The sequence below is a fragment of the Bos mutus genome, unplaced genomic scaffold (genome assembly GCF_027580195.1).
Source record: "Bos mutus isolate GX-2022 unplaced genomic scaffold, NWIPB_WYAK_1.1 CTG1195, whole genome shotgun sequence".
Classification (NCBI taxonomy): domain Eukaryota; kingdom Metazoa; phylum Chordata; class Mammalia; order Artiodactyla; family Bovidae; genus Bos; species Bos mutus.
In genome coordinates this window covers 1,108-16,157 of record NW_027218658.1, presented here as the reverse complement: position 1 = coordinate 16,157, position 15,050 = coordinate 1,108, and the positions used below count along the sequence as shown (strand labels likewise).

At 42.6% G+C, this 15,050-nt stretch overlaps 1 long non-coding RNA gene across 1 annotated transcript in view; it reads right to left on the bottom strand.

Annotated features, from left to right (window-relative positions):
• The window catches only part of LOC138986762 (uncharacterized), an 18,651-nt gene extending 3,601 nt beyond the window's left edge, over nt 1-15,050 (bottom strand). The window contains exons 1-2 of the long non-coding RNA XR_011463425.1: nt 13,018-15,050; nt 1,914-2,073 (exon numbers count right to left, since the gene is read on the bottom strand). This is a non-coding gene — a long non-coding RNA (uncharacterized lncRNA). The remainder of the gene's footprint in view (nt 1-1,913; nt 2,074-13,017) is intronic.

Below are 15,050 nucleotides of genomic sequence, written 5' to 3'. Positions count from 1 at the left end.
TTCCAGATGTTCAAGCTGGATTTAGAAAAGGCATAGGAACCAGAGATCATATTGCCAATATTAGATGGGTCATAGAAAAAGCAAGGGAATTCCAGAAAAACATCTTACTTCTGCTTCATTGACTACACTAGAACTTTTGTGGAAAATTCTTCAAGGGATGGGAATACCAGACCACCTTACCTGCCTCCTGAGAAACCTGTACGCAAGTCAAGAAGTAACTGTTAGAACCGGACACGGAACAACGGACTGGTTCCAAATTGGGAAAGGAGTACGTCAAGGCTGTATACTGTCACCCTGCTTATTTAACTTACATGCAGAGCACATGTTGTGAAAAGCCAGGTTGGATGAAGCACAAATGGAATCAAGATTGCCCGGAGAAAATTAATAACCTCAGATATGCAGATGACACCACACTTACGGTAGAAAGTGAAGAGAAACTAAAGAGCCTTTTGATGAAAGTGAAAGAGGAGAGTGAAAAAGCTGGCTTAAAACTCAACATTCAGAAAACTAAGATCATGGCATCTGGTCCCATCACTTCATGGGAAATAGATGGTGAGACAATGGAAACAGTGACAGACTTTATTTTCTTGGGTTCCCAAATAACTGCAGATGGTGACTGCAGCCATGAAATTAAAAGTTGCTTGCTCCTTGGAAGAAAAGCTATGACCAACCTAGACAGCATATTAAAAAGCACAGACATGACTTTGCCAACATAGGTCCATCTAGTCAAAGCTATGGTTTTTCCAGTGGTCATATATGAATGTAAGAGTTGGACCATAACGAAGGCTGAGAGTTGATGAACTAATGTCTTCGAACTGTGGTGTTGGAGAAGACTCTTTAGAGTCCCTTGGACTGCAAGGAGATCCAACCAGTCCATCCTAAAGGAAATCAACCCTGAATATTCTTTGGAAGGACTGATGCTGAAGCTGAAACTCCAATACTATGGCCACCTGATGCAAAGAACTGACTGATTTGAAAAGACCTTGATGTTGGGAAAGATTGAAGGCGGGAAGAGAAGGGGATGACAGAGGATGAGATGGTTGGATGGGATCACTGACTCAATGGACATGAGTTTGAGTCAACTCTGGGAGTTGGTGATGGATAGGGAGGCCTGGCGTGCTGCAGTCCATGGGGTAACAAAATGTCAGTCATGACGGTGCGACTGAACAACAAGAAGAACCCCACACCATATAGTGTTTGTGTAACTCTGCCCCTGCTTCCAGAGGAGGGGCGCCTTTGAGCCGCTCCAGGCTTACATATTTAAGGTCAGTCTGGGAGGGAGATGATTGGACTTTCTAGAAATCTCAGGCGACCTTCCCTCTCATATATTATTCCACCCATGAGCCATGCTTGACACCTCACCTCTGAAGCCAGGTGAGGATGTTAGAGTCTGGAAGCTATGAGGCCTACTGTCCCTGAGGGTGTGGCTGGGCTTTCTGCTGACAATCCTGTGTCCTGGCTTCCTAATCTATCATTTAGATAAGCCAACCTGGAGCACGGGCTTCCTGGTGACTCAGAGTGTAAAGAATCTGCCTGCAGTGCAGGAGATCAGGATTCCATCCTAGGTTGGGAAGATTCCCTGGAGGAAGGCATGGCTACCCACTCCAGGATTCTTGCCTGGGGAATTCATGGAAAGAGGAGCCTGGTGGGCTACAGTCCAGGGGGTTGCAATGAATCAGACACAACTGAGCAACTAACACTCACTCAGCTCAACTTATCCTGGAGCATGGCCAAACTTTAAAGTCTGCTTCAATCCACCAGTTTCTTTCCCTGAATGACACAACTGAATTAAACAAGGACCAGTGTCTTAAAGTTTGGAGTCTTGCCTAGCAGTGAGCTGAGAAAATGAGTCAACTCCAAAGCCCCTTTTGAGGACCACCCCATTCCTCACACCCCACCCCTCAACCCAATACCTCTCGGATCCTCTTCTGCCATTCCTCAGTGAATTCAGGTGAGCTGGTGTTCACCTGGCTGGCATTGAGTGTCCACGCGGGGCACTTCCAGGTGGGAAGAGACAGCATGGCCAGGGAGGGTCCCAAGAAAGCAAAGGTCCCTCCCTGGAGAATGGGCAGCCTGGAGGAAGGGAAAGGAGACAGTTACCCATTAGCCCCTTTAACACTGGCCTGTCACTGGCCCCAGCAGAGGCCTTTTCATCCCAAGTCCTCCCTTGGTTTCAGGGCAACATATGAGTCCTGCAGTTCTCAGTTATAGGGAACTCCTGCTGCTGCTGCTGCTGCTGCTGCTGCTGCTAAGTCGCTTCAGGTGTGTCCAACTCTGTGCTACCCCATAGATGGCAGCCCACCAGGCTCCCCAGTCCCTGGGATTCTCCAGGCAAGGACACTGAAGTGGGTTGCCATTTCCTTCTCCAATGCATGAAAGGGAAATGTGAAAGTGAAGTCATTCAGTTGTGTCTGACTCTTTGCGACCCCATGGACTGCAGCCTACCAGGCTCCTCTGTCCATGGGATTTTCCAGGCAAGTGTACTGGAGTGAGGTGCCATTGCCTTCTCCGAGGGAACTCCTATCAATCTCCAAGTCAGATCCACAAACTGTGCCAAACTTTGGACAGGTAGGAGAGGTGGGGAGGATAAGACCAGCAGACCTTCGAGCCCAGGAGCAGAGAGTCACGTACTGGAAAATGATCTGGGGCAGCACAGAGCTCAGGGAACACGTTTGGTGGGTGCCACTGTCTTCCTCAGTCCCAGAGAAACTTCCCCAGACCCCAGGATCAAAGCACAGTTCACACACGTTAAGTTCCTCCACCGACAAGAGATGCACAGCCTAGAATCTGGGTGGCCAGATTCCTTTGCGCCTTCAAAAATGAAAGGCGATTCCAGACCTCTACCTCCAGATTCCTTTCTATCACATGGACTGAACATGCTTGAGGTCCATTATCAGGGCGTGTCCCCCACACAAGCCTTCCTTCTTCCTGGTCAGCATCTCACTCTGGCCTCTGTGAGAACTTCCAGCAGTGTCCATCTGACTTGTCTCCCTTCAAGGTGAACATAGCCTGATAAGTCAACCTCCAATAACCCTGTCTTACTCGAAGGTCAGAAGCTGTTAAGACTGACTTAGTCTCCTCACCTGCATATTATAATAGAACTGGTGCGGAGGGAGAGTGGAACAGGATCTTAGCCTCTTGCTTGCATTTGTCATATATACCTTACCCAGTTTAGATACTTGTTCTTAACAATACTAGAAGACTACTTTTGAAATCAGAATTCCATGAAGATAGCTTAAAGTGTCTTCTTGAGAACGAACCCATTTTATTTAATGAAAATATAAAGTATACGTAAGAGTTTTACTGCCTAACTGGATTTTGTCCTGGCTGAACATAGGAACTAGCAAGGGCTGAGCATCAGCCTCAGATGAGTTCACGGGTGCACCCAGGCATGGAGAGAGTTTAGACCTCCAGGTGATTCTAACATCAGCCAGGGTTGAGAACAACTGATCTAGATTCATAAATCTAGACCCATCAGGCTCCAAAAGAGATTGGAATATATGGCACACACAGGGCAGGAAACATGGGTGATGGAATGGGTATGTATGAACAATTTTTTAGTTAAAAAATTATGGTGGGGAGAGATAAATTAGGAATTTGGGATTAACATGTATACACTGTTATATATATAATAGGTAAACAACAAGGACCCTCAGTATAGCACAGGGAACTATAATCTATTTTATAATAATCTATAATGAAAGAGAATCTATATATAATATACATTTATATATATATGTGTATAACTGAGTCAGTTTGCTATATACTTGAAAGTAACACAACATTGTAAATTCAGTTCAGTCACTCAGCCATGTCTGACTCTGCGACTCCATGAATTGCAGCACGCCAGGCCTCCCTGTCCATCACCAACTCCCGGAGTTCACTCAGACTCACGTCCATCGAGTCAGTGATACCATCCAGCCATCTCATCCTCTGTCGTCCCCTTCTCCTCCTGCCCCCAATCCCTCCCAGCATCAGAGTCTTTTCCAATGAGTCAACTCTTCGCACAAGGTGGCCAAAGTACTGGAGTTTCAGCTTTACTTTCATTCCTTTCAAAGAAATCCCAGGGCTGATCTCCTTAAGAATGGACTGGTTCGATCTCTTTGCAGTCCAAGGGACTCTTAAGAGTCTTCTCCAACACCACAGTTCAAAAGCATCAATTGTTCGGCACTCAGCTTTCCTCACATTCCAACTCTCACATCCATACATGACCACTGGAAAAACCATAGGCTTGACAAGACAGACCTTTGTTGGCAAAGTAATGTCTCTGCTTTTGAATATGCTATCTAGGTTGGTCATAACTTTCCTACCAAGGAGTAAATGTCTTTTAATTTCATGGCTGCAGTCACCATCTGCAGTGATTTTGGAGCCCAGAAAAATAAAGTCTGACACTGTTTCCACTGTTTCCCCATCTATTTCCCATGAAGTGATGGGACCGGATGCCATGATCTTCATTTTCTGAATGTTGAGCTTTAAGCCAACTTTTTCACTCTCCTCTTTCACTTTCATCAAGAGGCTTTTGAGTTTCTCCTCACTTTCTGCCATAAGGGTGGTGTCATCTGCATATCTGAGGTTATTGATATTTCTCCCGGCAATCTTGATTCCAGCTTGTATTTCTTCCAGTCCAGTGTTTCTCATGATGTACTCTGCATATAAGTTAAATAAATAGGGTGACAATATATAGCCTTGACGTACTCCTTTTCCTATTTGGAACCAGTCTATTCTTCCATGTCCAGTTCTAACTGCTGCTTCCTGACCTAAATACAGATTTCTCAAGAGGCAGGTCAGGTGGTCTGGTATTCCCATCTCTTTCAGAATTTTCCACAGTTTATTGTGATCCACACAGTCAAAGGCTTTGGCATAGTCAATAAAGCAGAAATAGATGTTTTTCTGGAACTCTCTTGCTTTTTCCATGATCCAGCAGATGTTGGCAATTTGATCTCTGATTCCTCTGCCTTTTCTAAAACCAGCTTGAACAACTGGAAGTTCACAGTTCACATATTGCTGAAGCCTGGCTTGGAGAATTTTGAGCATTACAATAACCTCAGATAACTTTTTCACTCTCCACTTTCACTTTCATCAAGAGGCTTTTTAGTTCCTCTTGTAAATTCCCATTGTAAATTAACTATACTTCAATTAAAAATTCATAGAAATTATGAAGCTAAGTATCTTGACAGAGAAGGGAAACACACTATATCATTGCAAAATCCCTTTTGAGCTTTTAAAATGAACATAGACACCTTTGCATATCATAGGTACAGACAGTATGTAATCCAAGATTTGTGTTTCAGTTTTTTGCTGTAATTCCATATGCACATTTCATTCATTCAACAAATATTTACTGAGGACTTGCTCTGTGGGAGGCACTGGTTGTCAAGTATTGGAAATGCCACAGTGAGTGAGACAAAACTCCCACTTATATTCTAGTTACATATTTCCTGTTTAGCCCTTGTACTAACAAACTAGTCATTTACAGTAACTCACTCTCAGGGATTCTTTAAACAGTTTACAGTTATACTTATAAACAATCCATCATTGCTATACCACCATGGCCTCAGCCATTTCAGTATTACTGGGTTCCTTGAGGGCAGAGAAGTCTAGTTTTCTTTTCTATCCCTCCAGCACCAAGGTTAGTATTACAAAATCTATCAACATTGGGTTTTCTCATTTCATTTTTTTAGTTTAATAGGCATATAATGAAATCCTGACAAAAGTGAATTTGCATTTCATTAAGTCACAAAAGATGTGATTTTTAATGTCTGTTTTTCCCTGTCTATAAACTGTTTTACTCATTACATAGAAATTAGACACTGCCAAAATATATTTAAAACAGTTTTACTGATGGTGAGATTTGTTTTCACTTAAAAAATATTTTCTGTTATTATATCCTTAACTTAGAACTTATTTAAGGGATATTTCAAAATTTTCAACTAGTTCAACATTTTTCTAACTCTGTTCATGTTATTTTTTTTTTCAAGATTATTACATGTAGTTGGGATAATGTACTAACATGATAGATGCACTTTTTACTTTTTTTTTTTTTTTTTTGGCTGTACCTCTCAGCTTGCAGAATCTTAGTTCACCCACCAAGGGAACTTGCATCAAAAGCACCGAGTCCTCACCACTGAACAACCAGGGAATTCCCTCTACCTTTTTGAAACTACTAAATACATTTTATGTTCAAGAGCAAGATGAATTGTTTTCATTAATTTACTAGAGTGTATTCCTATGTCCTAAAAAAAATCCTCTTGATGAAAGTGAAAGAGGAGAGTGAAAAAGTTGGCTTAAAGCTCAACGTTCAGAAAACAAAGATCATGGCATTCGGTCCCATCACTTCATGGGAAATAGATGGGGAAACAGTGGAAACAGTGTCAGACTTTATTTGGGGGGGCTCCAAAATCACTGCAGATGGTGATTGCAGCCATGAAATTAAAAGACGCTTACTCCTTGGAAGGAAAGTTATGTCCAACCTAGATAGCATATTGAAAAGCAGAGACATTACTTTGCCAACAAAGGTCCGTCTAGTTAAGGCTATGGTTTTTCCAGTGGTCACGTATGGATGTGAGAGTTGGACTGTGAAGAAGGCTGAGTGCCGAAGAATTGATGCTTTTGAACTGTGGTGTTGGAGAAGACTCTTAGAGTCCCTTGGACTGCAAGAAGATCCAATCAGTCCATTCTAAAGGAGATCAGTCCTGGGTGTTATTTGGAAGGAATGATGGTAAAGCTGAAACTCCAGTACTTTGGCCACCTCATGCGAAGAGTTGACTCATTGGAAAAGACTCTGATGCTGGGAGGGACTGGGGGCAGGAGGAGAAGGGGACAACAGAGGATGAGATGGCTGGATGGCATCACCAAATTGATGGACGTGAGTTTGGGTGAACTCCGGAAGTTGGTGATGGACAGGGAGGCCTGGCGTGCTGCAATTCATGGGGTCGCAAAGAGTCGGACACGACTGAGCAACTGAACTGAACTGATTCCTATGTCCTACAGTTAGATTCACACAACATATCCATAAATTCTTCCTTCCCTCTCCTATACTCAGATCTTCCAATCCCATTTTCCATCCATTCCTGCCCCCTCCCCACCTTGTTTTATGAGCATTACCACCTTGCTCATAACTTCTTATTGATACTCTTTTGACAGAGATCTATGTATATTTCTTGCATTTCTACTAGTTTTTCTTTTATGTACTTTTCTTGGTACCTGTTTAAGATACATGCATTCAGTATCAGTACAAGGCTTTCATTGTTCTATATACATTTTACCTTTTATGATGACTTTTATGTGTATCTCAGAGCTGCTTTTAATTTCACAATTAATTTCATCTTATTTTAAAAATTTTACCTTGAATATGATTCACAATTATTATACATGTGCCTTCTAATTCTTTTGTGAACCACAGATATTGTTGATTTTTAAAATTCAACACTTTAGAAATAGAAGGGCCATTTGAAGCATATCCAACCTGGCCTTATCATTTTATAGATAACGGATCTGGAGCCCAAGGTCATAGAGTTAACCAGGATGTCTTGGGGTTTTTCACCATGGCGCTATAACACCAGTTAAGAGCATGGTATAGACCAAAGGCAAGTTTGAATACGACTTTGCCTTATCAGCTGTGTGACCAAGGCATGTTGCCCAACTTCTGTAAGCCTCAGTGTCCTCTTTGACAAAATATAGTAGTAATGTCCCAAGGAGTAACTGTGAAGATAAAATATATGTAAGTGATTAGCACAATGCCTGGGGAAGAGCTCAATGAATAGAATAATTTTCATTATTATTCCCCCTGAAATGTGTGGTTACTTCTGGAAAGGGTCACTCAGTCAGTTCAGTCACTCAATCATGTCAACTCTTTGTGACCCCATGGACTGCACCATGCCAGGCTTCCCTGTCCATCAGGGAAACTCCCGGAGCTTGCTCAAACTCATGTCCACTGAGTCAGTGATGCCATCCAACCATCTCATCCTCTGTCGTCTCCTTCTCCTGCCCTCAATCTTTCCCAGCATCAGGATCTTTTCTAATGAGTCAGCTCTTTGGATCAGGTGCCCAAAATATTGGAGCTTCATCTCAAGCATCAGTCCTTCCAAAGAATATTCAGGGTTGATTTCCTTTAGGATGGACTGGTTTGACCTCCTTGCAGTCCAAGGGACTCTCAAGAGTCTTCTCCAACACCACAGTTCAAAGGCATTAGTTCTTCAACACTCAGCCTTCTTTATGGTCCAACTCTCACATCCATACATGACTACTGGAAAAACCATAGCTTTAACTAGACAGACTTTGTTGGCAAAGTCATGTCTCTGCTTTTTAATATGCTATCTAGATTGGTCATAACTTTTCTTCCAAGTAGCAAGCGTCTTTTAATTTCATGGCTGCAAGTCACCATCTGCAGAAAATAAAGTCTGCCACTGTTTCCACTGTTTTCCCATCTATTTGCCAGGAAGTGATGGAACCAGTTGACATGATCTTCGTTTTCTGAATGCTGAGCTTTAAGCCAGCTTTTTCACTCTCCTCTTTCACTTTCATCAAGAGGCTCTTTGGTTCCTCTTCACTTTCTACAATAGGGGAGGTGTCATCTGCATATCTGAGGTTATTGATATTTCTCCTGGCAATCTTGATTCCTGCTTGTGCTTCATCCAACCTGGCATTTCACATCATGTACTTTGCATACAAGTTAAATAAGCAGGGTGATAGTATACAGCCTTTGGGTATTCTTTTCCCAATTTGGAACCAGTCCATTGCTCCATATCCTGTTCTAACTGTTACTTATTGACCTGCATACATGTTTCTCAGGAGGCAGGTAAGGTGGTCTGTTCTTCCCATCTCTTGAAGAGTTTTCCACAGTTTGTTGTGATCCACACAGTCAAAGGCCTTAGTGTAGTCAATGAAGCAGAAGCAGATGTTTTTCTGAAATTCCCTTGCTTTCTCTACGATCCATCTAATATCGGCAATATGATCTCTGGTTCCTCTGCCTTTTCTAAATCCAGTTTGAACATCTGAAATTTCACGGTTCACATACTGTTGAAGCCTGGCTTCAGTCATGTGAGGACTTCCCTCATAGCTCCGTTGGTAAAGAATCCATCTGCAATGCAGGAGACCCTGGTTTGATTCCTGAGACAGGAAGATCTGCTGGAGAAGGGATAGACTACCTACTCCAATATTCTTGGGCTTCCCTTGTGGCTCAGCTGGTAAAAATCCACCTGCAATGCAGGAGACCTGGGTCTGATCCCTAGGTTGGGAAGATCCCCTGGAGAAGGGAAAGCCTACCCACTCCAGTATTGTGGCCTGGAGAATTCTATGGACTGTAATGGGGTTGCAAAGAGTTGGAAAAGGTCTGTATACCAAAACATTTTCTTAATGTTTCCTTAAATAACAGATGTTATAGTGTGGGCTTTTTGTTTTGTTTTGTTTTTAAAGCTGTTGTCTGGCATTCCCATTTCTTGAAGGTTGGTTCTCTAAGATGTGCTTCCTAAGACTCTCCCTGTCCATTCTCCCCTTCCCTTCAGTCTTTACTATCTCATCTGTATGCTCAAGTCTGAAGAACATTCCCCACCATTTTCCTTTACAACAACTTGCAAAATCTAGTCTCAGGAACGGTCCTTAGAAATTTGATAGGATTGGTATTTTAAGTGGTCAAAGCCACAGATATGTGTCTGTGGGGGTACTATCAACATCTAAGCTTATATAGTGTTTTAAAGTTACACAGCATTTTCTCATCCTTATCTCAAGAGTATTGCAGGGTGTGTAGCACAATGCTGCTTTGTCTCTGTATGAGGAGGCTGATACTGGGGGAGGTGCCAGTGGCAGGGTTCAACTGGGAAATACAGAGCCCTGATCAGAAAATATGAGTCATGGGGCCAAATTGTGACCCAGTATGTTTGTTATAAGAACAATTGATAAGAGGACATGTGGTAAGAACAAACTTCTTAAACAGTTTATGGTAATGATTATGTAATTTTTCTCCTCTGTTTGTATATACGAATACTTCCATTTGGGCCCATAAAGTAGGAACAGCTAACCTTTCGGAAGTATTGGAAAGTTAAGTTTCAATCCTTCTCTCTGAGTTCTCATGCACTTCATAAAAATAGTATACATGACACTTGTTAGATGTTAAGGCAGGCTTTACTACAAGGAGGCTACTACAATGGGATTTTGTAATAGGGGAGAGAGATCAGGCTCAACTCCCAATATGACAAGGAAACGTGAGAATTCATAGCCAAGGAGGAGGGTGGGGTTCAGTGGATAGAATATTACTAAGAGGAAGCATCGTGGTAAGGAGAGGATTCAGGATGAAGTCAGGACAAGGTGATGAGACATCACCTGGGGATGATGGAGAATGAGGAACCCAATCAGAGAGTGAGGATGGATATTCTGGCTACAGGCATTGAGCAAGATTCTTGCTAAAATTTGACCTTGCAGAGACCAACATGGACACTCAAAAGTCAATCCTAGTTGAACAGTTGTTTATTGGATATAGCAGTAGGATGATCATAGTCAATCTTGTATGTTAGACATTATGACTAAATGGATCTCTTCCAGTTAAATAGACTCAGCACAACGTGGGCCTGTACAAAATTCTGCAGCAGAAGGGGGAAGGTTGCCTAAGACTCTGGAGTTCCTAAAACTACACTGGAATCTAGAAGGCAAGGGAACAGGGATTTTAAAATTCTGAAAAAAAAATTTTTTTTTCCAACCTAAAATTCTATAGCCAGCCAAGTTATCAATCAAGTATGAGAATAGGATCAAGATATTTTCCCATATGGAGAGTCTTACAAAATTTATCTCCCATGTGGTCTCTCAGTAAACTACTGTGTAATCATGTTCCACCAAGAAGAAGAGAAAGGCATGGGATCAAGAGATCTAGACTTGAAAACTGACATGAAGAGAATTGCCAGGATAAAGGGTAAAGAGGCATCTCAAGATGACACATCTAATATACACCAGACACACGTAGCGACTGTTCCAGACTACAGCAAGTCAGAGAGCCCTGATGCAATGAAATTATCAAGAAGAGATTTATACAACAGGCAGGGAGCTTATCGTTGAAATGAAAATAAACAGAAACTTTAAAATATTTTTTTAAAGATATTAATTTTAGAGAAAACACACAGGTTTCCCCAGTGGCTCAGTGGTAAAAAATCCGCCTGGCAAGACGGGAGCCATGGGTTCGATTCCTGGTTTGGGAATATCCCCTGGAAGGAAATGGCAACCCCCTCCAGTATTCTTGCCTGGGAAATCCCATGGACAGAGGAGCCCAGTGGGCTACAGTCCACGGGGTTTCAAAAGAGTCAGGCATTACTTAGAACTAAACAACAACATTATAATGTGAACACTCAATGTTGACCTATGCTGGGAGGATGTGATCATAGGAAGATGGAAAATGTGCTTATATGTGGTAGGAGTGAGGGGCTGTGAAAGAAAATGAAGTCAGTCATCCATATTGGCACTTCAGTCACTAGTGCATAAGACAGAAGTGTATTAATTAGAGACTCCGGGGGAAATAGCTAAATAATCAGCTTGGAGGGATGAGAGTGCTTGCCTCTGCCTAGAAGAAAGGGGAAGTGGATAGATCTCCTTCTCTGGTAGGAGAAGGCTGTTTGTCTGTCTTCTTTAAACCCATCACTACCTACTGCCTTGAGAGTGCCTTTGACAGCCACCCACATTGCTCCAGTCCTCCCTTCTGATCTCCCCCAAAGATTTGCACACCTATTCTTTTCTTTTTCCTTTTAAGGGCTTTAATGCTGACCACCACAGGGGAACAGATTGGGGAAACAGAGATAAAAGCAGGTGAATAGACAAAGGTTGCAGAATCTGGGAGGTTGTCTCAAGCCTGGAGCCTTGAGCCATATCTCCCAGCCCCACTTCCAAGACGGTAATGGGAAGTCTATTGGACTTTTGCTGTCAGGCAAAGTACATCATGCGAAATGCCGGGCTGGGTGAAGCACAAGCCGGAATCAAGATTGCCGGGAGAAATATCAATAACCTCAGACATGCAGATGACACCACCCTTATGGCAGAAAGCAAAGAACTAAAGAGCCTCCTGATGAAAGTGAGCTAGGAGAGTGAAAAAGTTGGCTTAAAACTCAACATTAGGAAAACTAAGGTCATGGCATCTGGTCCCATAACTCCACGGCAAATAGATGGGGAAACAGTGGAAACAGTGTCAGACTTCACTTTTTTGGGCTCCAAACTCACTGCAGATGGTGACTGCAGCCATGAAATTAAAAGACACTTGCTCCTTAGAAGAACAGCTATGACCAACCTAGACAGCATATTAAAAAGCAGAGACATTACTTTGCCAACAAAGTCTGTCTAGTTAAAGCTATGGTTTTTCCCGTAGTCATGTATGGATGTGAGAGTTAGACTATAAAGAAAGTTGAGCGCTGAAGAATTGATGCTTTTGAACTATGGTGTTGGAGAAGACTCTTGAGAGTCCCTTGGACTACAAGGAGATCCAACCAGTCCATCCGAAAGGAAATCAGTCCTGAATATTCATTGGAAGGACTGATGCTGAAGTTTAAACTCCAATATATGGCCACCTGATGAGAAGAACTGACTCATTGGAAAAGACCCTGATGCTGGGAAAAATTGAAGGTGAGAGGTGAAGGGGACAACAGAGGATGAGCTGGTTGGATGGCATCACCGACTCGATGGACATGAGTTTGAGTAAGCTCTGGAAGTTGGTAAGGGACAGGGAAGCCTGGCATGCTGCAGTCTATGGGATCACAAAGAATCGGACACAACTGACTGACTGAACTGAACTGAAAGATTCAAAGGGTGTGGGGCTCATGAAAGATGCCCTGATACTTTTCTAAGAAAAAGTTTTAAATGGTTCTTATTTCTCCCAGTTATAAAGCAACACATGAACTCTAAAGAAAATTAATGGTAAATAAAAATACAAAGCATAAATCACCATAATTCCACAACCCAGAAACAATTATTAACATTTTTTTCTAATCATTTTTTTTTAACCATTGAGTAGGTAAACTTTATCAGCACACGTACAATATTGGTACATACCTTTCATATATAATGTGTATCACCCAGAAATAACCTTTAACATTTCTTTGATTCCTTTTGCCATCTTTAACTAGATAAATGATTATCAGTATCCATAAGATGTATTTCTCTCATGGGCTTCCCTGGTGGCTCAGCAGTACAAGGAATCTGCCTGCAATGCAGAAGACCCAAGTTTGATCCCGGGGTTTGGAAAATCTCCTGGAGAAGGGCATGGCCACCTACTCAAGTATTCTTGCCTGGAGAATCCCATGGACAGAGGAGCCTAGTAGGCTACAGTCCATAAGGTCACAATGGGACATGACTAAAGTGACTTAGCAAGCACGCACAGACTTCCAGTGGCACATCTGGTGGCTTGTGCGATTTGTCATGGAGGCAAGGGCAAGGTGGCTGAAGACCTCTGGCAATGGGCATGGACTTTCTGCAGAACCTAGCAACAGATACAGAGCTCGGGCAGATCAGGGCCCAGCTGTAGGCAAGTCCATGGAAGAAAAGGACCCAGGCTGATTTGGGCAAGACTACATAGAAGCCAGGTCTGAATGTTCTTTGGGCAGAAATACTGGCTCCACACTTGAGACATTCCCAGGAAAATAAAAAGGGAGATATATCACTTGGAACCACTCCAGAAAAAGAAAATCCCAGGTGAAAATGAATAATTCTAGAAATAGAATTATTCCAGAATGGAATTAAGACCCAGAATTACACAGTCAATATTTCATTTCCTTTAGTGATTGCATTTAAACGTAATGCTTTCTTTTGAAATGAATGGTTACATAAATTCAGAACTGAGCACCTCAGTGGGAAGGCCCTTGGGGGATACACCCAAGACCCCTAAAGTCACACCAGGGAGGGAGCTATCTCTCTGCCAAGGGTTGTAGCTGCCTGCCCCACAATGGGCACTGCACTCTTCAGCTCTTATCAGGGAAGCTGTTTTTTTGCCTCTTATCATTCCCTTTGACTATTTAACATGATTTTAATCATTAACATATTCTGAAATCTTATTGCAATATCAGCATTTTTGTTTGCAGTCTAAAAAGTACATCATTAAATACTGTTATTGGATAACCTGCAATCAATCAAATCTACTAGACCTTTGATTCACAGGCTATCAGCTAGTTTTATAATTTCTAATGTCTCTAATGAGCAACTGTACTTGTTAGTCTCTAAACAGGAAGCCTATTTCAGGGAAATAATCTCAGGTGTATTCCTGTCCCCACCTTAGTCTAAGACATTAGCATGGCTTTCTTTCTTAATTTTATTTCCCTGTTTCTCTGCATGTTTAATTAGGCTGCAGATTCTTTTAACTCTATCTTCTGATTTTGTTTTGTCTCTCACAGGGTTTACCAGAAGCCGAGGCCCACAAGCACCCTCAGTACTGAGATTCCAGTTGGAACATAGTACTGCATCATCTTCTCTGTCAACAGCACAGGTGTCCACATATTAGAGATGGAAGGACTTATCGATGTGACACACTTCAACTCCCTCATTTTACAGACGAGAACACTGGGTTTTAGAGAGGGTGAATGGCTTGTGCAGCTTCCCACAACACAGAAGCCAGAACTAGAATTCAGGCCCCCAGCTTCCAAGATCAATGTTTTTCCATTATTATAGTGAACACCATCTCAATTTAAGGCAAGGAGCTTCCCCACCCAGAAGAGCCTTGCGTATGTAAGTCTCCATGGGGCGGCTCAGGGGTGGGGCCTCCTGGGTGTCCAGGCAGGTGGCTGCAAGGCCTCTCTACTGCAGCACCTGTCACTCCAGGGACTGATCCTGGAAAGGTAGGAGGGGTCCTGGATATCAGGGACTTGAGAAACAGACCAGACCAAACCTTAAACCTCTCTCAGTGCTTAGTGGGGGATTGGGGAAAATCTTGGCCTCAAAGATGATGACAGAAGAAGGAAGAGAGAGAAGGGAAATAATTTGACAAAGATGCAGGCTCTAAACCCCTCTCCTCAACAAAAAATGGGAGACCTTAAGCACTGGCATATCTCCTGTAAATAACTTGCAAAAGCAGCACTTTGGAAAGAGCATTTGAT